This window comes from Typopeltis vanoorti, chromosome 3 (genome assembly GCF_054136105.1).
Source record: "Typopeltis vanoorti isolate ZY-2024b chromosome 3, IOZ_Tvanoo_1.0, whole genome shotgun sequence".
Taxonomy (NCBI): Eukaryota; Metazoa; Arthropoda; class Arachnida; order Uropygi; family Thelyphonidae; genus Typopeltis; species Typopeltis vanoorti.
Genome location: NC_143551.1, coordinates 102,288,807 through 102,316,356, shown reverse-complemented (window position 1 = coordinate 102,316,356; position 27,550 = coordinate 102,288,807). Strand labels below are relative to the sequence as shown.

At 39.7% G+C, this 27,550-nt stretch overlaps 1 protein-coding gene across 1 annotated transcript in view; it reads right to left on the bottom strand.

Moving 5' to 3' along the window:
• MAGE (necdin, MAGE family member) overlaps window positions 1–26,256 on the bottom strand; it is a 207,129-nt gene extending 180,873 nt beyond the window's left edge. Inside the window, exon 1 of the mRNA XM_090390466.1 lies at window positions 26,163–26,256. The gene's annotated coding sequence lies outside the window, so the exon portion shown is untranslated. The remainder of the gene's footprint in view (window positions 1–26,162) is intronic.
• Window positions 26,257–27,550: the final 1,294 nt, after the last annotated feature.

Here is a 27,550-nt window from a genome sequence, read left to right as displayed (position 1 = left end):
GGTGTGTGCGAAGTGTGACCTGAACGAGGAACTGATGAATACAAATATGAAATTGATGACAGAACGTCCTAGTACCGATTGTGTCGCGAGTGCACGTATGAAAGAGAAGGATGGTGAGTAAGAGATGCGAAAAAATGTTAAAAAAACAGGAAAAAAGAAAACAAGTGATTTGACAACCGTAACGGATGTTAAAAGGGACGAAAGTGAGGCGGAAAGAAACGAAATTGAGAGAACAAATGAAAGTAGAAATGGTATGATGCAGAAATCGCAATTAAAAAAATCGAAAGAATAAACGATAGCGAAAAAAGAATGAATGATGGTGAAAGTTGGACGCATGTTGGAACGAAAGTACGGAAACAAAGAAGGATGAATGAGAGGGAAAGTGAAAAGAGGGGATACAGGTTTGAAAGTTAGAAAGATTTAATGATAGAGAGAATCTGTTGCGAGGTTTGGAAGGTGAATTCGATTGGATGAAGCAAGAAATGAAATGGATGCAGAATGAAATTAAGAGAATTCTGGTCAAAACTATTAAAATAAATCATGATGGCATGAAAGAGTTAACGAAAGATGAGCGAGTGGTGTTGTATGGCGACTCCATTATTAAAGGTGTGCTAGAGGATAAAATGCACAAGGTATGTTTTCCAGGCGGTAAAATGAGTAGAGTGATTGAGGCATTGAATATGAGGCGGGAGCGAGCAAAAGAGTTAATTGTATTAATTGGTACAAATGATTTGAGAGAGAACAAAGAGCATGTCAAAATGAATGTCAGGAGACTGCCTGGAAAGATAAAAGAGAATAGTGTGACAGGAAGGGTAGTCAGTGTGTTGCCTAGGTATGATTGTGGTGAAATGAGGCGGAGAGCAAGGATTATGAATGATATTCTGGCTGAAATGTGTGAGGAGATGGGAGTACAGTTTGTTAATGTGTGGAATGAGTTTGAGGGACGAAGTGAGCTGTATGGGAGCGATGGACTGCATTTGAGTGGTTATAGTGTGAGTCGCTTGGAGAGACTGCTGCTGGAAAGTAGAGAAGTGAATAGAGAGAATGAATCAGATCGAGAGGGGAGTGATGTGGAAGAGCAGGAGAGTAAGACAGGAGAGATTGAAGAAGTGGAAATGAATGGGGAAGTGAGTGGTATGAGTATAGAAAATGAGAGAATGGGTGTGCAAGAGGAGCAGGGAAACGGGGAGGCTCAGGGTGGACAGGGGTACACAGCGTGAGAAAGGTGGATGCTCCAAGAGGAGGTGAGAGCATGTGTAGGAAGGAAAGTAATGGGTGAAATTGCAAAGGGTTCTAAAATGAAGAAGCAGAAAGGGAAAAGGCCCCAGTCCAGCATGGAGAGATCACATCGAGTGAGTGGTATCAGTGGAACTAGCTGTAGATCCAGAAATGAGTTGTTGTGTTTGTATACCAATGCTAGAAGTATAAGAAACAAGGCAGATGAAATGGTTGCACTAATTGCATCTGTGCACCCAGAGATTGTCAGAATAAGTGAGACATGGTTAGATGAGGACGACATCCTGACAGGAATAGAGATGGAAGGGTATGATGTGTTTCGTGAGGATAGAAGGGGTAAAAAGGGAGGGGGGGAGTGCTATTGATGATAGAGAAAGAGTTATGTCCATATAAGGTAGAAATGCAAGAGGGAAATAGAGCCAGTGGTTTTGAGGCAGTATGGTGTGAGATAGAGGTGAATAGAATCAAATACTTGGTGGGATGTTGTTATAAACCTGGTAATGTGGATGATGGTGATAGTGAAATGTATAGTCAAATAAGCCAAGCAAATAAGAAAAGGGTGATCATTATGGGTGATTTTAATTATGGCAATATAGACTGGAATGATGAGATGGCAACTGGAAGTAAAGAAAATGAGTTTCTTGAGTTTTTGAGGGATAACTACCTCAGACAGTATGTAACAGAGGGCACACGAGGATTAAGGGTCTTGGATTTGGTCATCTCATTGGAGGATGTAATTATCAATGAAGTGTCAAATCATCTACCAATTGGTGAAAGTGACCATGAGGTGATTACCTGGGTGGTTGCCAGCAGTGCAAGGACCCCTGTGCAAAAAGGGTATATGTGGAACTACAAGGGGGGTGATTATGAAAAGCTCAGGAGACAACTTGCAGGTGTAGCATGGAATGAGGAGTTAGCTGGAAAAGAGATCAATGCAGCTTGGGGGATTTTCAAAAACTATTTAGTAGATGCAATGTCTAAATGTATACCATGGGTGAGAAGGTTAAATAAGGTAGGTGTGAGATGGATGAATAAAGAGAAAAAGGGCATCGTGGAGGCAGCATAAGAGAAGTGGAAGTAACCAATTTCATGAGGTCTACAAAGACCAGGCAAGGAGGGTGACTTAGTTGGTGAGAGTAGCTAAAGACAGGTATGAACAGCAGTTAGCTAATGAAGCCAAAAAGAATCCTAGCGAGTATCCTTTCGATATGTAGCCAGCAAAAGAAAGAATGATTATGGAAGGATGACATTGATTGGAGGAAATGGTATAAAGACAGCTGTTGCAGAATGTGTGGTGGAGATACTTAATGAGCAGTTCATAAAGATCTTTCAATCTTGTGAATGTGACTTCATGGAGAGATTAAGAGCAGTTGATGATGGGGAGGAGACACTGACTGTAAGTGAGCAAGAGGTGTTTGGGGAGTTGAGTAAACTAGATGTAAATAAGGCTGTGGGACTTGATAATATATCACCGCATATTCTGAAGGAATGTGCCAGAGAGTTGACACTTGCCTTGACATATTTTTTTAATACGAGTCTTGCACTTGGTCAAGTTCCTAAGGAGTGGAAGGAGGGCAAGATTGTGCCACTTCATAAAGGAGGTGATCGAACTCAAGCATCAAACTATAGGCCTATCTGTGTGTCAGGTATTGTGGTTAAGTTGTTGGAGAAGCTTGTGAGCTAGGATCCAGAGTTGGGTTGACAACAATGGTATAATCTTTGATGGACAGCATGGATTTGCTAAAGGGAGGTCATGTTTTAGTAATCTACTTACTTATTACAATAAAGTGACTGCTTCCTTGGACAGAGAAGGATACACAGTAATATACTTGGATTTTGCAAAAGCTTTTGATAGAGTACCTCATGATAAGTTGACAGTCTAACTAGAGCAGATGGGGTTGGATATTAGATTAGTGCATTGGATTGGAGACTGGCTATCTGATAGGTATCAACAAGTTGTGTATGGGGGTGCAATATCCAGGAAAAGGAAAGTCACTAGTGAAGTGCCTCAGGGGTCTGTTTTAGGGCCATTACTATTTAACTTGTATATTAATGATATTGGCGAAGATTTGGATGGAGATAATCAGTTGTTTGCAGATGATGCAAAGTTGGGATGAACCATAAAGAGTAGTGAAGATGTTGTGGTCTTGCAAGAAGACTTGAATAAATTGAGTGATTGGGCAAGCAAATGGGGATGTGAGTTCAATGTTGCAAAATGTAAGGTTTTAAAATTTGGAAAACAAAGATGGGATGCAGAATTTATGCTTGGTGAGAATTTATTGCTGGAAGTAGAGGAAATAAGAGATCTGGGGGTGATAGTGGATAAGGATCTAAAATTTAGGGGACATATCGCCAAAATTGTGAAGACAACACAAAGACTTCTGGGAATGATGTGGAGAACACTGACGTGTAGAAGTAGGGAGATTCTTGTTCCATTGTATAAGGCTTTGATTAGGCCACACATGGACTATTGTGCCCAGATTTGGTCACCGGGTTTTCAGAAGAATGAAGAGATGTTGGAAAGGGTCCAAAGGCGACTGACTAAGATAGTTTCTGGCCTCTGGAATGTCGAGTATGAAGAAAGATTGAAAAGATGTAATTTGCAGAGTCTAGTGGAGAGAAGGAAGAGGGGAGATATGATAGAGACCTACAAGTTGGTAAGGGGTTGTTATAGGATCAATGGTGGAGAAGTTCTACAGAGAATAGTGGAAGATCAGGGGAGAACCAGAGGTCATCCCTGGAAACTGTATAAAGAGGGTGTGAGTAGGGGAGTGAGAGGCAGGTTTTTTTCATGCAGAGTTGTGAGTGATTGGAATGCCTTGCCTGAGAGTGTGGTGTCTGCAAGGAGTTTGAATGTGTTTAAGACACGGTATGATGAGATGTGTGTGAGATAAAAGGACCTCCTAGATGAGTCTTCGACTCCATGAGGTCTTGTTTAATAATAATAATAATATGTAGTCTAATATCACTGTATCTCAAAGTGTAACACCTTGCATTTATTAAAACTACTATGCTCCCACTCATCTATCCAGGCTAAAAGTTTATGCAAATCTTCCTGTAGAGAATGACCAGCAATACTCATAATTCTACCTAACTTTGCATCATCAGCAATCATTTGAAGATCTCCAGTCAATCCACATGAAATATCATTAACAAGTTAAACAGTAAGGGCCCAAGAACAGAACCCTGAGGCATGCCACTGGTTACGTTAATTTTCTGAGACACGCTCCATCGATTATTGTAATTCTTGTAGATAAACTTATACGTTGGTGATACATAACTGTCAATTTTTAGGGAAAGACAATGTATACTATTATATTAATTAAAAAAACTTTAATTAATACTTTCTATATTTCAGTGTTAGTGCTTGCATGCACATTATTTTTATGTTCCCTGAAGATGGTAATGTAACATTACTGAAATATAGGAAGTATTAATTAAAGTTTTTTAATTAATATAATAGTACACGTTTTTCCCTAAAAATTGACAGTTGCTGCTCCATCACACACAACTTGCTGGTATCTTTAAGAAAGCTTTCAATTCATCTAACCAATCTGTTATCTAATCCAAACTTCTGAAGTTTATACACCTATCTGTCATGTGATAATCAAATTCCTTTGAAAAGTCCAAGAAAATCACCACATACGAATCTCTCTTATTCAACACATTCATCATCTTATCATGGGGTGATGCAATTAAAAGTATTAACTTGCTATGTTACGTTGTTCTATAGAATTATTTTACTTTTCACTATGTTGCTGAAAGTTTTTACACTTTGTTATAAATGCCATGAAATTACATTCATATTTAATCTTTTATCCAGGTGTAGGCAAACAAAGTTTGCAAGTGAAGTATCTTCACCACTAGGCTACTCGTATATATATAGAGGCTAATGAGCTCACACATACTTGAAAATGTGTGCCTTGCATCAAGAGATGCTAAGGCAATTAATGCAAAGTCATTAGCTTCTATATACAAGTAGCCTGGTTGAAGATGCCTCACAGGCAAACTTTGTTTGCTTACACTTGGATAAAGGATTAAACAAGAATAAAATTTCTTACCATCTTTAATTTACTTTTTACTAGATGAGCTGTGTGTGACAAAGCTTATACAGTAGTCCACCCATTTTTTTATCACTTGTATAAATTTTCTATTATGAATGTATGAAATGCCATGCCACAGAAACGAGGCAATCAGAATACATATCTTTCAACTGAAGACTTGGAAAAAGAAATGACTGTTGTTAAGACAGCATATCGGTTGGACTCTTGAAATCTCTACTGAACATATAAATAAATTGCTGAACTCACATGAAAAAGACTTTCAGTATGGAGCTTACTGAAATGGCAGAGCAAGAAATCAAAGAACTTCATCCTCCCCCTGCCTTTACAATGAAAAGACTTACAGACTTTTAAAAAGATTGATTCTAGAAAATTACAAACTGATGATCCAAATTCTGAACAGAGCTTGAGGAACTTCACCATAATCAAGAATTCCTTATCATGCTACAAAGAAATTATCAGACCTTCAGGAAGTAAAAAACTCAATGGGAGATCCCTCTATCACACACGCACACAACTCATCAAACCATGACTTAAACAAATTCCCCATCTCAGCACTAACCACACTTTCAAGTGATACATTCCAATCATTCACTACTTTTGATAAAAAAAACTTCCATCTCACTCCTGTTTCACACCATCCTTATACAGCAATTATGTCTTATTCTCCCCATTCTATGAAAAACAACCTCTTCTAGATTAATCTGCTAATAACCCTATACTAACTTATATGTCTCTATAATGTAGAAAGTATTTTTAACTTGGGTATAATTATGTTAAAGATACCAAGCAATTTTAAACCTGGTTTTACTCCATTTTTCCCAAGTGAGCAAACAGACAAAATGTCAAGTTTGCACCTGCAATTGATGCAAGACTAGCTGATCCCACAGGTAGTGCAAGACCAAGGCAACTCGTGGTAAAGGTGGAGCAAGCTCTGATCACTAATCTTAATATTTACCCTTAATGCCAAAACACATCTCCAAAAGGGGATGTATGATGTTTTGTATTAAAGGCAAGGGGCCACTACCCAGACCGGTTTCGACCTTTACTGAGGTTGAATGGGAGTTCATGTTTCTCATCATCGGCCTTTGGAGTAAAAAGCATGCTGAGGATCAGCAGAGAGTGTGAGAGGAGATAACGAGAGTTAGAGTAGGATAGTAGTAGGTAAAAGAGGCCTCAGTCGACCAGATTAGCCGTTCCACATAGTGGGTTTGGCTAAGAAGTCTATATACATCATCTCCTATCCCCTGTTCTTTTTTCCCCTTTAACGTTTAAGGAGATTTACCATACATAACTGAAACTTAAATTTGATGTTTATCTTGGTCAACAGAACTTGTCAGGGATTTATGGGTGATGTCCGTAAACCCCTGCTTTTGCCCGATATTTGATATGAATTTACTATTAGCTCTTAGTTTACTGTTATTTATCTGTTGTAATTTCTTTGAATTAATAGAGGATTTTTAAAAGCTGATAACAACCACTAATAGATTTAAAGTTTAAATTTAAAGTTAAAGTTTAAAATTTAAAATTAAAAGTTAATTTTTTATTTTTTTTTTTAAATAACTACCAACGGATTTAAAGTTGGTCATATGTAATCGTTTAAGTATAGGTGAATAGTTTAAGATTGAATAAATAAAGTAGATGCAAATTTTTTTTTTTTTTTTTTTTTTTTTTTTTTAAGGAAAAGAAAAAAAAAAGACATAAAAACATTTAAAAGAGATTTTGGCTAAATATCACACCTTGTGCCATTGGGACTCAGAGTTGGGGTAGAATCTGGCCCGGGAGATGCTGCTCGCAAGGAACAGCACCACCTCGATGTAGGCCTTCGCAGCCCAGGTTCTCAGATCTACCCCACCTTTGGAATGTGAAAAGAAAAAACCATGTGAACTAAGATTTGTGGTGAATCAGAGAGGAAACATGTATTTTCCCCCTAGAGGAGCTAGACGCATGTTGTGATTTCACAAGAATATACAGGGTTTGATGCGTCCCTGAATAAGGAAACATATTTTGGGCGGTTTACAGTATTTATTTACAAATCGGAAGTCACCCAGTAAGTGTCTTTCCTGTGCTAAGAAACGAGGTAAATAGAAGAAAAACCCTTTCTTTATCCTAACATACATTAAGTCTGCGTCGTGTATCTGGGATTTCTTCCGTACCTTCCAGATGTGGTACTTCAAAACATTTATTAAAAAAATTGTGAATTTTTGGGTCTTACTAACTGGTGGAGGAAATTGTAAATGTATGACCTTCTCTGGCGACAACATTGGGATATCTAGCGCTGCGCTGAGTCTCTGCCAGACGCGCTGTGCCAGTGGACAAAAATAAAAAAAATGCTCCACCGTCTCCACGGCCCGGCAGATGTCGCAGAAAGGGTCACACAGACTGGGTACATATCGGAATTTGATAAGTTTCACCGGGAGCCGCCTATAGGCTATTCGCCAGGCCAGATCCCGGTGAAACGGTTGTCCCCAGCTATGTTTAATATTCCGAAAAAGTACTGCATTATCTGTGCCTAGGTTTGGTGTATCCCGTCTGGAGAGGTGGAAGAAATCCCGGTATACAGCTTTGGGTTTTTGTGTAAGGATGTTTTTTCCGTTGTCTCTAAAAATGGTGAGCAGTTTTGCTAGTGTCTGATACCATTTGGGTACAACCTTTGCGCGGGGTCCAGCATAGTCCATGATCCCAAAGAGGGGGGGGAGGCAATTACCTACAAAATATCTAACTAAAAGGCCGGAAAAGTGGTTAGAATTTAAGGCCTTCCGTACAGTTTTGAAAGTGTTCACATGGAACAAGGTTTTAAAATCGGGCAACTCATAACCCCCCTGTTCATTTTTGAGTTCTAAATATTCTTTTTTGACTTCGTGCTTTCTCCCGTTCCAGAAAAAGTCTATAAGTCTTTGGGACAGTTGGTTTACTTGTCTTTGTGTGATGTCAGTTATGTTAATGATGTGCATCAGCATTGGAGTTATTATGGTTTTAATGACTGTGGCTCTGCCATAGAAGGAGAAGTAGACTGGTTTAAATAAACTTAATTTTCCCATACTTTTATCCTGCAGTATTTGTACTGGTAGTGTTAGAGGTTCAGAAAAGGGGATGGCCAATATCGTTAGAGGTTGTGTATACAATGTTAAACCGTACGGAAGTCCAGTGTTACGGAAATCTCCGAAGCTTTTGATTTTTGTTTTTTGCGCGTTGACGCGGAGACCACTGACTATGCTGAACTTCTGTAGTATGCCAAAATAGATGCAGACGGACTCAGAATCTCTGAGCGTAGCCACTACATCATCGGCATACACCACTATTTTGCACTGTCTGGAGACCTGTGGTAATGGAATGCCATTAATTGTGGGGGTGTTTTCAATTCTCCTTAACAGGGGTTCTAGCGCTAAGGAGAAGAGGAGGGGGCTTAGCGGGCAGCCTTGCCTGACTCCTCTCTTTATGTAGATTTGTTCTGCGATGAATCCATTAATAGATAATTGAGTAGAGGCTCCCTCGTATATGCTTTTTATCGCACTACGGAGCCTCGGACCTACTCCAATTTTTTGTAGGGTGTCCTGTAGGTACCTGTGGCTGACGTTGTCAAACGCTTTCTCCAGATCGGTGGACAGCAGTGCCAGGGGGTACTTTTTAACTTTAGCCAGACGAATTAGATCCCTTAAGAGGAAGAGATTGAATTCCATAGATCTGTCTGGGATTCCATAAACCTGTGAGCTTGTTATTATTTGGCCTATTCCACTTTTGATTCGTGTGCAGATGATTTTTGCAAAAAGCTTGTAATCGGTATTGGTTAATGCTATCGGCCGCCAATTGCTTGACAAGGTCAGATTACGGTCTTGTTTGGGGATGAAGACCGTGTAACTCTTAACGAACTCCTCAGGGATGATTCCCGAAGTGAGAAATTCGTTAAAGATGCTGACCAGAGCTGGTAGTGTAAAGTCCCAGGCAGATCTGTAGAACTTGATGCTGAGTCCGTCTAACCCTGGAGTTTTCTTTGCTTTCATCGTTTTGGCTACAGATTTTATTTCAGCCACAGTTATCGGCCTGTCATGCGAGGCACTAAGATGATCGGGAAGACATGCGATGTCCCACTCTTTGAAGTCATCCATGCCCTGCTGATCAGAGAAAATGCCGATATACTGCTGCTGAAAGTGGCGGAGTATATCAGGGGTTGAGTCTAGTACCTGGCCGTTTTCCTCGATCCGGTAAATCATCCGCTCGTCATTTTCCGCCACCCGTTGTCGATCGTAAAATGCGGCGGATGGTGTTTCTAAGTCTCGGAGATAGAGTCTCGTTCGGAAATCGAGGTCCTCGACTCTACTCTGCCGCTCTTGTTGCAGTTCAATCTCGACTTGTCTGATGAGATCTCCACAGGGAACTCTGTTCCGTTCATTTGTGCGGTACCAGCCAAGTTCCCTGTAGAGGTCCCTCAGCCTTTTGCGCTGTTGGTGCGCCCTGTCACGCCCACATTTCTGGAACAGGTTTCTAGCCCTCTGTTTGAATTGCAGCCAGTTTTCCCAGTCCCAGTTGGTGTTTGTCCAGCTAGCACAAAAACCCTGTAGCTTATTGCTAAAAAGATTGGGAAAAGTGGGAGGGAGCCTCCAAGGACCTCGGGCTGTTTCCATGACCTCTGGGAGTGTAATTTTTAGTATGACGAGTTTGTGGTCAGTTGCCATGTTGTCTGCAATAATGTGACATATCCCTTGGATGTGTTGTCCTAAATTTTGGGACATGTACATTCTGTCTAGTCTCGTCGATATCTGGCCGCGGCACCACGTTGTCTCTACTTTCGAGGGGTTTTGCCGCCTCCAGATATCGACAAGGTTGAAGCTCTCACAACACCGTCTTAACGCGGCTAGGCCGCCAGTTCCGGTGCTTGCATTTCCCCCCCACCTTATCGTACCGGGTGTCCTCCAAGCAGTTCCAATCCCCGGCTCCAATGAGGTGATCTGCTCCCAGGAGGTAAGTGTCTAGGGCAGAAAAAAAACCATTCCTTTGGTATGCGTTGTTCGGGGCGTACACTGCAACAAGTCGGATGGTCCGACCACCGTACCTCATGTCCACCGCTACTAGGCATCCTGTGGCATCTTTTTGGACATTGAAGAACTCCCCCCGCGATTGGGGGGCGAATTAATATCCCCACCCCTCGCGAGTGAGCGTCACCGAAGCACCAGTAACTGGTGACATCTCGAGAAGTCCTCCACGTCCCAGTGTTTAAAAAAATGTGTTTCCTGTACCATGAGGATGTTAATGTTATGTGTTAACATAAGTCTCCAGACAGCTTTTTGCGCATACGGGTTGTGTAGGCCATTTGTGTTTAGGGTAGCAATTTTGAATTTCATGTTGTTATTCAGAGGATGGGGGGGGGATGATGTTTCTGGACCCGAGAGTTCTGTTGTGAAATCCGCGGCTAATTCTACCTCCGGGCCTATTGGGGGCCGTAGCCTTGTTCAATAAGCATCGTTTTTCGATTTTTGACAGTACCCAAAGGTTTCATCTTTCAGCTTTTTCGGTATCAGTATATGTAAGGTGTTGCACAGGTGTTGCTTTTCTTCTTCGTTTAGGTCCAGATAATCTCCCAGTTTAGGAGGCGTAGCCGTGGCTATATCTTTGATATGTAAAGCGCCCCAGTTTAGGTCAGTTCTCCTTCTGTGGAGCTTGAAGGAAGGTTCCCCTTTTCGTATCATTATCGTATATAGTTTATATACTGTGTTCATGGGTCCCTCAAAGTACCGTAAGATTGCCGAGCCATCTGGCATGTCTTCGTTGACAGATTGATTTTGACTGTTGTCGGTTTCTTCTATATATCTTAGATTGTCGTTTTTTTCCCCGTGGGTGTCAGTTTTGGGTTCGTTTGTTTCTTCCTCCTCCGAATTTGACGTGTCATCTTCACTTTCATTGTTTTGCTTGGTTTCGACTGCTGGTGTAAGGGGTCGTGCAGTGGTGTTGGAGTTGCCCTCCGTTCTTTCCTCTATAGGTTCGTTGCTATTTTCTTCGGTTTCAATATTATTCCTTGCTTTACGCTTTTTCTTTTTCTTTGTTTTTCCCTCTGCATTATTGCTAGGCGGTGAATGATTTCCGTTACTTATTTCCTCTATGACTGGGGTTTGAAGTGTTGGAAATAAGGCTTGATCTATAACGTTAGCCTCATTCACAGTTTCCTCTGGCGTAAGGGAGTCTCCCTCTGTAGGTTCCGGATTGTTTGCAGGAATGTTAGCCGGGATTGGCGATATGGTGCCTCCTGTTCTCTCTGCCATTGTCCTTTTAGAGCAATTGTTTACCCTGTGGGTAGCATCCCTACATTTCAAGCAGGGTGCTTTACATTGGGTTATCACGTGACCTGCCTTCATGTAGTTTTTACATTTGTTCTTATTGCGGTCTGCGGCAAGGTGCCCGTGCGACCCACACCGAAAGCATTGTCTCCTCACGCCAGGATAGTTTATCATCACCTTGGCTGAACCGATCATAATGAAGTTGGGGATTTCCTACTTCATTATGATGGAGAACGACACTTCTCCCGATTTCCACTGAGGGACAAGAAACCCATTTTTATAAGCATTGGGATGTGGAGAACTTCTCGAGAAGCTACCCAGTCACCAGCTACTGGTGCTTTGGGGATGCTCACTCGCGAGGGGTGGGGATACTATTTTGCCCCCCAATCGCGGGGGGGGTTCTTCAACGTCCAGAAGGACGCCATGGGACGTCTAATAACGGTGGACTGGAAGTACGGTGGCCGTACCATCCGGCTTGTTGCAGTATACGCCCCGAACAGCCCATACCACAGAAGCGGTTTCTTCTCTGCCCTTGAAAACTGCCTCTTGGGAGCAGAATACCTAATAGTAGCCGGGGACTGGAATTGTGTGGAAGACACACGTTTGGACAAAGTAGGCGGGAACGCAAACTCCGGAACCGCCACTCTAAAAAGATGCTGTGTAAATTTTGATCTCGTCGATGTCTGGAGGAGGAATAACCCATCGAAGGTAGAAACAACGTGGTGCTGCGGCCAGATATCGACGAGACTAGATAGGGTGTACGTGTCCCAAAACTTGGAACAGTATGTTCAAAGGACACGTCACACCACAGCACACAACATGTCAACAGACCACAAATTGGTCATTTTAAAAATTACACACCCAGAGGTTATGGACACAGCAAGAGGTCCTTGGAGGCTTCCTCCTACCTTTCCCAGTCTTTTTAGCGACCAGCTACAGAAACTGTGATGAATGGACAAACATCAACTGGGACTGGGAAAACTGGCTGCACTTTAAGTGGCAGGCTAAAGAACTGTTTCAAAAAGGTGGGCACGAAAAGGTCTACCAACAACGTAAACGGCTGAGGGATCTCTACAGCGAACTCGGCTGGTACCAGTCAAGCGAACAGAGCGGAGTTCCCTGCGGACATCTTATCAGACAGGTAGAAATAGAGCTGCAGCAAGAGCGGCAGAGTAGAATCGATGACCTCAACTTTCGCACGAGACTATCTCAGAAATTTGGAAACACCCTCCGCCGCATTCTACAATCAACAACGAGTGGCAGCAAACGATGAAAGAACGATTTACCAGATCGAGGAGAAAGGCCAGATTCTAAATTCAACTCATGAACTACTCCATCACTTTCACCAGCAGTATCTCGGCATCTTCGCTGACCAGCAGGGCACGGATGACTTCAGTGAGTGGGACGTCAAACGTTTTCCCGAGCATCTTAGCGCCCTGCATGACAGGCCGATAACTGCAGCTGAAATAAAAGCCACGTGCAAAACGATGAAGACAAAAAAGACCCCAGGGCCAGACGGACTGGGGATAGAATTCTATAGATCTATCTGGGACCTTGTACTGCCAGCACTAGTAAAGATCTTTAACGAATTCCTCACTTCAGGAAACATCCCCGAGGAATTCACTATGAGCTATACAATCTTTATCCCCAAAAAAGACCGAGATCGGACCTTGTCAAATAACTGGCGTCCCATCTCCTTAACTAACCTAGACTATAAACTTTTCGCAAAAATTATCTGTACACGCATTAAGGGCAGAATAGAAAACATAATAACAAGTTCACAGGTCTATGGAATCCCAGGTAGATCTATGGAATTTAATTTCTTCCTGCTAAGAGACCTAATCAGACTGGCCAAGGGAAAAAAATACCCCGTGGCACTTCTCTCCACCGACCTGGAAAAAGCGTTCGACAGCGTCAGCCACACGTACTTACAGGACACCCTAAAAAAAGTAGGCATACGCCTGAGACTTCGGCGTACAATTAAACATATGTACACGGAGGCCTCGACACAACTGTCTATTAATGGGTTTCTGACAGAACCAATCCGTATAAAGAGAGGGGTTAGGCAAGGCTGCCCACTAAGTCCCCTTCTCTTTTCCCTAGCATTAGAACCCCTCATCAAAAGAATAGAGAACACCCCTGCAATTAATGGTATTCCACTGCCCCAAGTCTCCAAACAGTGCAAAATAGTAGCATATGCAGATGATGTAGTGGCCTCACTCAGAGACTCTGAGTCTATCTGCATCTATTTTGACATACTGCAAAACTTCAGCATAGTCAGTGGTCTCCGAGTTAATGCACAAAAAACCAAAATCAAAAATTTTGGAAATTTCCATAACACCGGACTTCCCTACGGTTTAGCGCTGCATACGCAGCTGCTAACAATACTAGGAGTTCCCTTTTCTGAGTCGCTAGCTTTACCAGTTAAAAAATTACAAGAAATAAGTACAGAAAAGATAAGTCTATTCAAACCGACCTTTTTCTCCTTTTATGACAGAGCCACAGTGATAAAAACAATCATTACCCCAATGCTGATGCACACAGTCAATATCACACTGCTACAAGAAAACCAATTATCCAAAAAACTCATAGATTTCTTCTGGAATGAAAAAAAACATGAGGTTAAAAAACAATACCTGCAACTAAAACATGAAGAAGGGGGGGGGGGGTACGCTCTGCCTGATCTCAAAAGCTTGCTTTATGTGCAAATACATTCAAAACCGTACGGAAGGCCTTAAACTCAAACCATATTTCAGGCCTCCTAATTAGATATTTTATAGGACTTTTCCTCCCCCTCTTTGGAACCACGGACTATGCTGGACCCCGTGCAAGGGTTGTGCCCAAGTGGTACCGTACACTAGTAAAATCACTCACAGTACTTAGAGACAAAGGAACAGAAATCCTCACACACAAACCCAAAGCAGTATACTGGGATTTCTTCCAACTCTCCAGGCGTGATACACCAAACTTCGGGACAAACAATGAAATTCTCTTTAAAAACATCAAGAATAGCTGGGGACAGCCTTTTCATCGGGATCTGGCCTGGCGAATAGCTTATGGGCGGCTCCCGGTGAAGCAGGTTAAACCTAGGTACATACCCAGTCCATGCGATCCATTTTGTGATGTCTACCGGGGCGTGGAAACAGTGGAGCATTTCTTTTATTTTTGCCCACCAGCCCAACGCGTCTGGCAAAGACTGAGCACAGCACTGGGAATCCACTAGAAGAGGTCATACACCTGCAATTCCTGCCACCAGTCAACAAGACCCAAAAATTCGCCATTTTTTTAATTAACGTCTTAAAGTATCACATCTGGAAGGTACGGAAAAAATCCCAGGTACGGGACGCAAATTTAATGTGCGCAGGAATAAGGAAAGGTTTCTTTTTTTATCTTCCTAAATTTCTTGCGCAAGAGAGACATCTACTAGGCGACTTTAAATTTGTGAACAAATATTGCAAACCACCAAAAATATGCTTTCTTATACAGGGACGCATCAAGCCCTGTATATTTCTTTAGTATCTCCAAAACTCCACCTAACTCTCCCTAGGAAAAGTAACACCCACTCTGTTCTTCCTTGCCACAAAGCTTTCGCTGGCACGGTTTCCTTTACTCCAAATAAGGGGGGAGGGGGGTAGATCTGAGAACCCGGGCTGCGAAGGCTTACTGCGAGGCGGGTGCTGCTCCTTGTGAGCGGCATCTCCCAGGCCAGTCTTCTACCCCATTCTAAGTCCCAGTGGTACCAGGTCTGTAAGTTCCTTATTTTGTTCCCTTTCAGTTCAACTGACCGGACCTTAAGTCCTTTAATTTTTATGTAATTTAAAAAAAAAAAAAAATGTTCTAACTGAAAATACTGTTTTCAAAACAGGTCAATGGATCTCCTTCATAGATAACTGACAAAATTATTAAGGATAAATTTATAAGTGAATTTTAGTCAAAATTTTTATGGTTAAATTTTCTTTTTTTTTGAACAGATAAATTGAGAATATGTGTCACAGACCAATTAGCCATATAGGGCTAAACAGGTTGACTGATGCCTCTTTTACCTCCTACTATCCTACTCTATCTTTTATTATTCTCCTCTCTTACTGTTTGCTGACCCTCAGCATGCTTTATTCTCCAAAGGCCTATGATGAGAGACATGAACTCCCATTCGACCTCAATAAAGGTCGAAACCGGTCTGAGTAGTGGCCCCTTGCCTTTAATACAAAACATCATACATCCCCTTCTTGGAGATGTGTTTTGGCATTAAGGGTAAATATTAAGATTAGTGATCAGAGCTTGCTCCACCTTTACCACGAGTTGCCTTGGTCTTGCACTACCTGTGGAATCAGCTAGTCTTGCATCAATTGCAGGCGCAAACTTGACATTTTGTCTGTTTGCTCACTTGGGAAAAATGGAGTAAAACCAGGTTTAAAATTGCTTGGTATCTTTAATATGTCTCTATAAGTTAGTACATTCTTCCTCCTCCTACCACTATTCTGTGAATTGCATTTTCTCAACCTTTTTTTTTCCCCCATTCAACATTCCAGAGACCAGAATCTTCATTCTTCTGAAAACCAGGTAACCAAACAGGTGCACACTATATGGGCTGATCAAGGCCTTATAAAAATGGAATCATGCTCTCCTTCCTTATACACATGGGCATATTCTACATCACTGTCAGAATCTGTTGTGTTATCCTCACAATTTTAACAATCTGGTCCATATCACCCAAAGATATCTTATTTTCTTTACCTCCTCTGAGATATCCTCACCAAATGTATACTCCACATCCCATCTTTGTTCCCTCAATCTTAAAACCTTACACTTTGCAATATCAATATGGTAATCCCAATCACCTGCCTATTCAAGTCCTCTTGTAAAGCCACAACATCTATTCTACTCCTCCTAGTTCTTCAACTTAGTTCTTCAACTTATGCAGATTATAAGTTCTTCAACTTATAATCTGCAAGCAACTGCATTTACTGAGAAAATTTATCAAGAAAAAAAAAATAATAAGACTCCTCAGTTCAGAAGCAACTACGTGCAGTTTTATTTTCAGAAATGCTAAACAATAAATCCTGTAACATTTCACTTTTGCATAATTAAATGTCTTTCTTAATCATTTATTCCACTATTATATTTTAATTCGATGGTCATTTCGAAATGATGTTATATGAGATGCAACCCAAAAGTTTGGGGAATTTGAATGGCACATGCACAAACCAGCTATAGTATGGCCTTCTTTAAGGTGAGCAGTATCCTTTGTGAATCAGTATGCTAACAATTGGCAGGCTGAGAGGCCATGTTCTAGGGTTACATGCATTTTTGTAATAGGTTTTAGGTTCACCAATTTTCTTCTCCAACTGAAATTGTGGATTTTGAGAAGAAAAGAATCTGCATCAAATTTTGCCTCAATCTCAAAAATCTACTGCAGAAATCCACCCAATTTCTTTAAGGAAGCATAAATGTCATGTTTGCAGTAATGTCAAGTTAAGTTGATTTTTTTTTCTTTTCTTTCTTTTTCTTGACATCCAAGCCACTGTACACACAGAATACTCCCCCCTACCCCAAGTCAAACTGTTAACAGCAAGTTTCACTGAGATTATGCAGTAGTTAAGGAAGAGCATTCAGCACAAACTCCAGACAAGTGGAAGAACAACTGGGTTCTCTAACATGACAACACATTAATCATTGATTGATGGCTTCCTGGCTTCAGTAAAAACATGTCAGTCATTCCCCATCCTATTAACTTGACCTTCACACCCTGCAACTTTTTTCTGTTTCCCAAGATGAAATTCTGGCTGACAGAGCATTGTTTTGACATGATTGAGTAGATCCAAGTAGAATGGCAGTAGATGCTCAGCACGGTCACACTTCAGGCCTCTGAGGTATGCATGGCATCATAGAAAAACGACTGGGACTGCTGTGTACATGGTCAAGGGGGACGTCGAACTTCGACTTTCTACTTCGAAGGAGACGTGGAAACTAGGAGTTAGGGAAAGTAAATTTTTTTTGTTGTTTATGGTCAAATTCACCAAAATTTTAAGTAGCACCTCATATAATTCAAACTGTATTCCCAGGAACATAACCTGAATTCATGATGCTCAACCTATGAGAAATTAGAGTTTGCTTTAAATGGCCTGCTTAATGACAGTTTCCAAGAACAATTATTATTATTATTACATGACACCTCCAGGGCTTCCATACTCATCGAGGGAGGGCACCTACTCTACAACTCTATCTTCACCACTCAATCCACCAACTATAATGAACTGCAACTACACCAACGACATCAATTGCTCACCACTAGTAATTTCACAGACAATCACAAACATCCATGCCTATGGCAGGATTCAAACCAGCAGCCTTTTGGCTGGAGAGCGGATACAATAACCACTCGGCCAACAAAATATCAGTGTTCTCTTTTTTAATTTATGTCTACATAGAGACATTATTATTACGTGACACCTCCAAGGGCTCCTTGAGGAAGGGCACCTACTCTACAACTCTCCATCTCCACCATTCAGTCCACCAACTACAGTGAACCGCATCATCTACAACATCCCATCTATTGCCCATCATCACCACCACCACTAGTATTTTCAGAGACAATCACAAATATCCATGCGCACAGCGGAGCTCAAACTTGCAGCCTTTTGGCTGGAGAACAGATACGCTAACCACTCTGCCACCCAAGCCATTAGCTTGCAAAAGTGGTGGGGGGGGGGGGGTCTATGTACTTACCACTGAGTTATTTTAAGAATCTAATCCCTTTATACATTTTCTTAAATGTAAGGCAGAATTAATATACATAATACTGGGTTGTTGCAAATGAAATGGCCGTTGAATGACTATCAGGTTTCTACTGGTTGCTGCAGAAAGCAAGCGCCAAGGTATATGCAAATTTTTTGTCATGTGACGGCATCACACGTGGGTGATGCAATTGTAGTATTTGTTTCGCTCAATGAGCATTAAACATTGAATACTACCAACATCAAGTCAATCATGGAACCCAGTCAATTAAGATTGCTATATCTTTATGAGTTCAAATTGGGAAATTCTGCAGCGGCTGCAGTAAAAAACATCAATAAAGCATTCAGTGGAGGAACAACTAATAAAAAATCCATTCACCGCTGGTTTGCAAAATTTCGCTCAGGAGATTTGAGGCTACAAAACGAACCCGGTGGCCATCGTCCTTCCTCCATTGATTCAAATGAATTAAAGGATTTAATTGAATCAGATCCACTACAAACTGTACGAGAGATCGCCCAGACACTAAATGTACACTTCTCAACTGTTCCACAGCTTGGCAATAATAGGAAAAGTAAGGAAGCTCAACAAGTGGGTGCCTCACGAACTCACTGATGAAAACAAAGCACAGCCTTTGGAAGTGTGCTCTTCTCTCTCTCTCTTAAGAAGTAAAGAAGAAAGGTCCCTGCAACGAATTGTGACTATGGATGAGAAGTGGATATTCTACGAAATCATACACATTCATCACAGTGGTTGGGAGTGAAAGACGCTCCAGGAAGGACTCCAAAGGCACCTCTGCATCCAATGAAGATGTTTACTGTATGGTGGTCTTCTGCTGGTGTTATTCACCTCATTCCTTCCACGAGGTGAAACGATAAATGCAACTCGATATTGTACAGATATGCAGCAAATGCATGACAAATTGTGCCTTAAGCAACCAGCACTTTTGAAGACATGGAGTCCTATTGCTTCGGGATAATGCCCAACCACATACGGCAGTGTAAACCATACAGCAAATCAACAATTTGGGATACAAAATTGTGCCTCATCCTCCATACTCCCCTGACATTTCCCCAACAGATTACCATTTTTTCTGGCACTTGAGCCATTTTTTGTCCAGGAAATGCTTTGCCAACGACACATCAGTTTATCGGGCAGTGGAGGACTTCATCACTTCCAGAGACACTGATTTTTACAAATGTGGTATAAATGACCTTGCCACACATTGGCAACAATGCATTGATGCTGCTGGAGATTACTTTGATTAAACAGGTATTCTTCTTCTTTTTATTCTCTACTTTTTCAATTGTCCTTAAAATTGGCCATTTCATCTGCAACAACCCAATACAATATGGTAAAAGAATTAAAGCCTATCTTCAGATGAAACAAAATTAGTTGATTGATATTTTTTCAGTAAACCAACAAGTTTTGTTTCATCCAAAGAAGAAGAATGTGCTGATGTAAAATCAGCATATTTTCTTCCTCAGATGAAGATGATATGATATATACATGGTGTGAAACAGAGACCAACCAACAGCAGCAACCGACAAAATATATTGTTGGTTGTTGCTGTTGTAGACCGGGTGTGTGTGAAGAGGAACATCTGGATGCATTGGCAGATTAGCACGAGTGCAGGCTGAGCAATTATCATGGGGGGGGGGGGGGACTTCAACTATGGGGATACAGACTAGACCAACAGCATTAGTATACAGTTTACCTTGATGGACCTGTGATTTCAGTCAGGATTTCTCCATGACTGCAGGTCATAAAGGGTCCAGCTTTTCCTGTCTTGGGCCTTTCTTCTCCATTTTCTTTCAACTTTCTTAATCATTGGATCTTTCCACCTTAAGGCTGGTCTTCCAGGTTTCCTTTTGGTATCTCTCGGATATCAGTTTGTAATTCTGACTGTCCATCTGTTGTCTCTCATTCTGGCGAGATGTCCTGCCTTAGATACCCACCATAAAATTCGATGGAAGAAAACAAAAATAATTCATCGCAGCAAGTTTAAATACGAAAGATTATTCAAAGAATCTTCAGCAGCTCTAAAAAACGTTCCTAACCTCAACAAATTTGGGTGCATGAAACTGCCCCAAATTTGGGAGACTTTCATTATGAGAACTTCAGCCCAACTGCCAAAACTACCAAATTAGCCCGCAGGAGGGCACCATTAGGACTTTAGGAGCAATATTAGTTTCTTGCTTTCTTCCTCATTTGCTTTGTGTTAGTTCCTGAGTGTACATACCATATCTTTATGTTCCTGAAGATGGCAATGTGACGTTGCCGAAATATAGAAGTGATTCATTAAAGTTACCTTTAATTAATATACTTCATTTGCGTTGTTAATTCCGTAAACTAATTACCAGTTATGTTAACAGTTATGTTCAGTTTCTTATTCATTGGTTCTTTTGATATAATCATGCACTTTGTTTTCTTTAGGTTAATAATTAGTCCTATGTCAAAGCTTCTGTTGTAAATTTCTGTGATTAAGTTTTGAAGATCATCTTCAGATTCAGCTATAAGGACTGTGTCATCTGCATACCTGAAGTTGTTGCAGTTCCTACCTCCGACTTTTACACCCTTCAGTTGTGAAATATTTTTAAAAACTTGCTCACTATATATATTGTACAGTAAGGGTGATTAGACACATCCTTGCCTTACTCCATTTTTGATTTCAAAGTTGCCAGAATATGTATTTTTATATCTTATTAAGGCCATTTGATTCCAGTATATATTTGTAATTATACATAGATCGTTTCCTTTTAACACATTATTCTGTAGGAGATGTATTAATTTCTTGTGATCTATTGAATCAAATGCTTTGGTGTAATCAATAAAACAAAGATATATGCTTTTCTGGTTGTCAAGGCTTCTTTCACATAACGTTTTCAAATTGAAGATTCCTTCTCTTGTACAATTGTCTTTTTGAAAACCTGATTGAGTGTCTTCTATTTCTACTGACAAAGTGCCTTTTATTCTTTCTAGGATTATTCTCAGTAGTAATTTTGTAACATGGCTTGTTAAACTTAGTCTATATTCTGTACATTCAAAAGTTCTTGGAATTTTGGGAATAGTGACAAAGATGGATTTCCTTAGATCATCAGGGATGTATCCTGAATCATAGATATTTTTTAAAATAACCTTTAGGTCATTAAGTGTGTTTTCATTTACTTTCTTTTAACAATTCAATAGGGATCTGATCAGGGTCTAGTGTTTTACCTGTTTTCATTTGGCTTAGAGCGTATTGTATTTCTTCATATGTAATTGGTTCACTATCTATATTTTGTATATCTGGTGTGTCTGTGCAATCAGAGTCAAACAGTTCTTTTCCATATTCTTTCCATCTTTTTATGATATCTTGTGTCTCTAGTAGCATTTTTCCATTTTGATCTTTTATACAAGGATTATGGTTGAAATTTTTCTTTTTATTTGTCAGGGCTTGGATTGATTTATGCATTTCTTTATTATTGTGTTTCTTGTCCAATTCCTCTATTTTTTTACATTTTTCATTTAGCTACTTGTCTTTAGCCTTCCTGCATTCATTTTTTATAATTTTACTGAGTATTCTATACTGTTGTGTACTTTTCTTTTTTCGTCTTTCATTCATAAGTTCTAGTATTGATTCAGTCATCCAGGGTTTTTTTTTATTGTATTTAATTTTTGGGATAACCTCGTTAGCTGTCTTATATATTGAACTTTTAAAATTTGAACGTGTTTTCAATTTCCTCTGTGTTACAAAGTATATTGTCTTCTGTTTTTATTATTATTCGTGACACCTCCAAGGAGTCCAAAGACTCATCGCGGGAGGACAACTACAACTGTCTCAACCACTACACCGAACCTCTACTATGGATTTTATATCCTATATGATCTAATTTCTTCCTAATTTCTAAGTTAAACACCATTATGTTGTCAGGTATATTCAGAGCTGTGAAGTCAAGTCTTTCAGTATGATTGTTTTTAGAAATGTTTTTTTAGTTTAATTTTTAAAGTGGACACAACAGGGTTATGGTCTGAACCTATATCAGCACCTGGGTATGTTTTTATGTTGGTTATATTATTTTTGTATCTATTATTTATCATTATAGAATCTATTTGGTTTCTTATAGAGTTCTGGATTTGTCCAAGTATACAGTCTACACTTTGGATGTTGAAAGAAAGTATTCATTATGCGCAAGTTGTTTTGAATGCAGAATTGTATCAATCTCTCACCTCTTTAATTTCTGTCGCCTAGTCCAAATTTTCCAACAATTGGATTTTCTTCTCCTTCTCCTCCAACCTTTGCATTCAAGTCACCCATCACTATGAGTATCTCATTTGATTTTACATATTCTATAGATTTTTGTAAGTTATTATAAAAATCTTCTATTTCTTCATCATTGTGATTCATCGTAGGGGCAGAAACCTGGATAATTATGATGTTAAAAGGCTTTGCGGCTAATTTAATAAGTATTATTCTTTCGTTTATGGGCCACAGTCCCATTACACATTTAAAGATGTCTTTCTTAATCATGAAACCCACTCCATATTCATGCTTCTCTCCACCAGAATATACAAATGTAAATCCATCTTTCTCTAGTTTTCCCATGTTAGGTGATCTTGTTTCACTAATTCCCATCACATCAACTTTAAGTCTTTTCATTTCCTGTATAAGGTTGTCAAAATTCCCTAGTTTATATAATGTTCTCACGTTCCAAGTTCCAATTTAAAAGACACTCTTTCATGTTTTCAAACAGGTGTGCCACAGGGGCCTGATTTAAGGCCACGGCTGTTTAACCTGTGTGTAAATGATATTGGGAAAGACTGAATGGGGATATTCAGTTGATAGCAGATGAAAAGTTGGGACAAACTATAAAGAGTACAGCAGATATTGTGGCCTTACAAGAAGAATGAATAAATAGGCAAGGGAGTCGGATGCCAGTTCAGTGTTGCAAAATGTAAGGTTTTAAAATTTGGTAAACAAAGATGGGATGAAGAATTTACTCTTTTGGGATATACTGTTGGAGGTGGAGGAAATAAGAGATACTGGGGAGATGGTGGATAAGGATCTAAAATTTAGAGGATACATTGCAAAAATTATGAGGACAACAATGAATTCTGGCAATGATGCAGAGGACATTGAATTGTAAAAGTAACTGGTTCCATTGTATAAGGCCTTGATTAGGCCACATATGGACTTCTCTACACAGATTTGGTCACCTGGTTTTCAAAAGGATGAAGAGATAATAGACAGGGTACAGAGACAATTGACTAAGGTAGTTTCTTATCTCTGACATGTTGCATATGAAGAAAGGGTTGGAAGATGTAATTTACAGAGTCCAGCTGATCGCTGAAAGAGGGGGTGATATGATAGAGGTGTAGAAATTGGTAAGGGATTGTTATAGGAATAACGTAGAAGAGAATTTTCATAAAATGGTGGGAGATCAGGGAAAGAACACATGGAAATCCCTGAAAGCCGGAAATAAGGAATGAGTGCCCTGATAGCGAATGAGTTGAAAGAGATATATGGAGCAAGGGAGTGAGAAGTAGATATTTTTGCATGGAGAGTTGTGAATCATTGAAATGTATTTCTTGAGAGCATGGTGTCTGCAAAGAATCTGAATTTGTTTAAGGCATGGTATGATCAGCTATTTGTATGACAAAGCCCCCCCCCCCCCAGATGAATCTTTGAAACCATAGAATCTTAGGATGATGATAATGTACACTCAAGCATAATAACAAGGTCATTATTCCTCTTTATAACTATGATTTGGCCACAATCTCAACTACTGTACACATATTTGATCCCCTGAGTTTCTTGGGAATGAGGAGATAGTGGAGAGGATACTGAGACGAGTGACCAAGCTAGTGACAGGGTCTGTGGAATGTTTAAGGGATGTTATGAGGTAGTATGTTAATTAAAAGATTAAAACATCTTTTAATCTATCATTATGAGGAAAGATTAAAAGTGTGTAAATTGCAGTGTTTAATTGACAGGTTGAAGAGAGGTGACAGGATAGAGACTTATAAGTTACTAAATGGATTCTATAAGAGTGACAAAAAATAAATGTTTCAATATAAATGTTGAAGAGTGGTTGGAGAGTGGAGAATGAGTGAAATAGATTGCTAGATATAGTTGTGAGTGCCCTGATAATGAATGAGTTGAAAGAGATGTATGATAGTCGTGTGCAAAATGGTTAGTGTAGATCTCCCACAATGAGTTTTTTTGAATTCATAAGGTACCCTGTAATAATAATATAACCAGAATTCCCATGAAATCATAAAATGCCACAGGTCAATTTTTTTAAGCATAGATTTGCACAGACTAACACAGATACAGTTAAGCAGATATTTTAACTGATCCAAAGAACCTCGAATGTTAGAAACAAAGTCAACAATCACTTAATCTCCAGAAACATCATGCTTGTAAGACCATGGATACGTAAAGCTTTCTTCCAGTAAGCAGTTTCTATGACACTGATCTCAGAACATTGCAGGAGGGGAGGGAGAGCACCAGGGCAATTTGTACCTGGCCATGAAAGTAAAAGTAATTCAAAATTTCATTACACAAAAACTATCTGATACACAAAAAGTTTCACAATCATCTTTGAATTACATCTCATACATAACACATCTAAACAGCATATTAATGTATGTAAATATTTTAGATTCAGATTAGTATGCTTAAGTGCTTTGATACTATAACTAAAATAAAGGATGTACTACTCACTTTCTAACCAGGAAAGAAGTTTTCATGGAGGTTACCCTTCTCCATTATGATAATTACAATCATAACAAAATGGCCATAATAGCTAGTAACAAAAATCAATGTAACAAATTATATTTTTCAATGTTGTTTTTACTGTTATTCCTAATGTTATATTATTTATTGACCTCTGTTTTGGAATGGTTCACTTCTTTATGGAACACTCATTGACACTTACTGGGATGTATTGTTCAAAAGAAAAAAAAAGGGGGGGGGGATCTTTTTTTTCGTGCTGAGTAAAATCTTACATAATTTGTTGAGCTCTGGTGATAATATCTGCAGAATGTTCTCTCTATACACAGAAAGTGCAGTGGCTATAAAGTTTCAAATGTTTACCAAAAATTTCAAATATTTACATCCACAATGTTGGATTATTCAAATCATCTTGGAGGTTCTTTAAGTCACTTTCATTTAAAATTATCCTTCCCAACTTTGAATCATAAGCATACTGGTTACCAGGAGTTAAATTATCTCCAATATTATTAGTATACATATTAAACAGCAATGGATCAAGAACAGATGACGCTCATATGACAATTGCAAAATACATAAATTGCAACACTTTTCGACGTGTCCACATGAAAAAAAAAAAAAAATACGCACAGTCTCAAACCGCAAAAATGAAATATTTATTAGTTATTAACAACTAGGAAAAACTACAAAGACGTGCATCGATGTAGCGACAAAATCAAATGATTAAAGTTGCGGGTTGAACTTAAAGCAGAGCGGTGGTTTGTATCGCTGATGTGCCTTCAGAGGAAAAATCATCTGTTGTGTTCGTAACATTAAGTTAAAAAATCAGTATGGAAAGGTCTGTATGAATAATAACGAGTACGCTTGGGTGAAGTATGTTACTGCTATCTGAATGCAACGAACAGTGAAGACCCTATCATAAAGTCAACTTGTTTCCAACGGTCATTATTATTATTATTATTATTATTATTATTGATACCTTCAGGGAGTCAAAAGACTCATCGAGGGGAGAGTGTGACAACAGCATCGTCCGATTGATCCCCTTCCAATAAACTGTTAACATCGCAAGATCATAAATAAATAAATGTATGTATACATACTCATGGTTATATATATATGTATAAAATAATGTTTCACTTGACTACTCACTAGATTAAATTGCGCAGGTACCACAACTTTATCATGGAATAGTTTTAATGACAAACGCATACACTAATACAACAGCTCTGTATATACCGCCGAGTCTGCGCCATCTGTGTATACTAGAGCAGTGTTTCTTAAACTTGGTAAAAAAAAAAAAAAAAAAAAAATCAGTTAACGCATGTTTATTTCCTTATAAGGAGTAGGAAAGGCTGTTTTAGCCTATCAACTTTTTCGAAATAGTGTGAGTTCTACGGTCGATTTTCTTCAGTACACGTGACAAAAAGTTTTTTTCGGGAAGAAAAAACCCACTTGCCCATGCCAAAGATCGACTAACTCGGGAACCCGTCGAAAAAAAGGATGAGAAAAAGTTCCTCTAGTCGGCGACCAGAATCGAACTGATGACGCTATTTCTTGGGGGTGTAGCGCGAGAACTACAAACATTACTCCCACTGAGCTACACAGGCTCTTAAAAAAAAAAAAGAAAAATTACACAAATTGTTCGCATCCCACTATAGTACCAGATAACGCTAAGAGTGGCAGTTGAAAACACTCCGGAACTCTTAATCACTAGTGACCCTCCAAATATACTGTAAAGATTGCTTGTCCCGTAGGTAATTCAGACCTCAATCTTGTGTTTATCTCTTTCCTCAGCAGCACCCACACAGCCATTCTCAAAGAAGAGTCGTCTGGCATTATAAGAATGCCAAGTGGGATGACCTCCAAGATTTCAATGCTTCATTCCCTTGGTTTGATTATTTCTTTTGGCCTTATGACCCAAGCGCATGCCCAGAATGTATCACTGAAGTAATCAGCCTTGGTTCTCCAGAAGATGCTCCAAGGCTATACAGATGAAGAACCAAGTATACCGAAACTGGCTATCATCAAGAACTGTACCTTCTCACACTGATTACACCATGCCCATAATAGCTGCACAAAATTTTAGTGCATCCAAACTGATTTCCAAAGAGCAAAATGTTAGAAACTTGCGCTCTACCCAAATGGGAGCAGTGCATTTTGGTCTCTTGCCAAAAAAGTTGACCACAACTTTTGCCCAACACTACTCCCATTGCTGCAGTACCCAGATTGGTCTATTGCGTCATCACCAACAGAAAAAGCCAATCTCCTAGCATCATACTTTTCCTCAAATGTAGGCTGACCATATTTTCATGAGACAAAAACGGGACATTGAGATGGCAAAAACGGGACGGGGTTATGTAATAATCTGTATTCATGAAAAAGTAAAATGACAAAAAAAAAGTTTTATTACATAAACACATTTTTTGGCCAAGTCTTTTGGAACCACCAAAATTTGTGTTTGTGTTAGCTGCACACACAAAATAACATTGTTTCGTAAGGCAAATTTGTCACTTACTTCCTTCAACATAGCACACTGT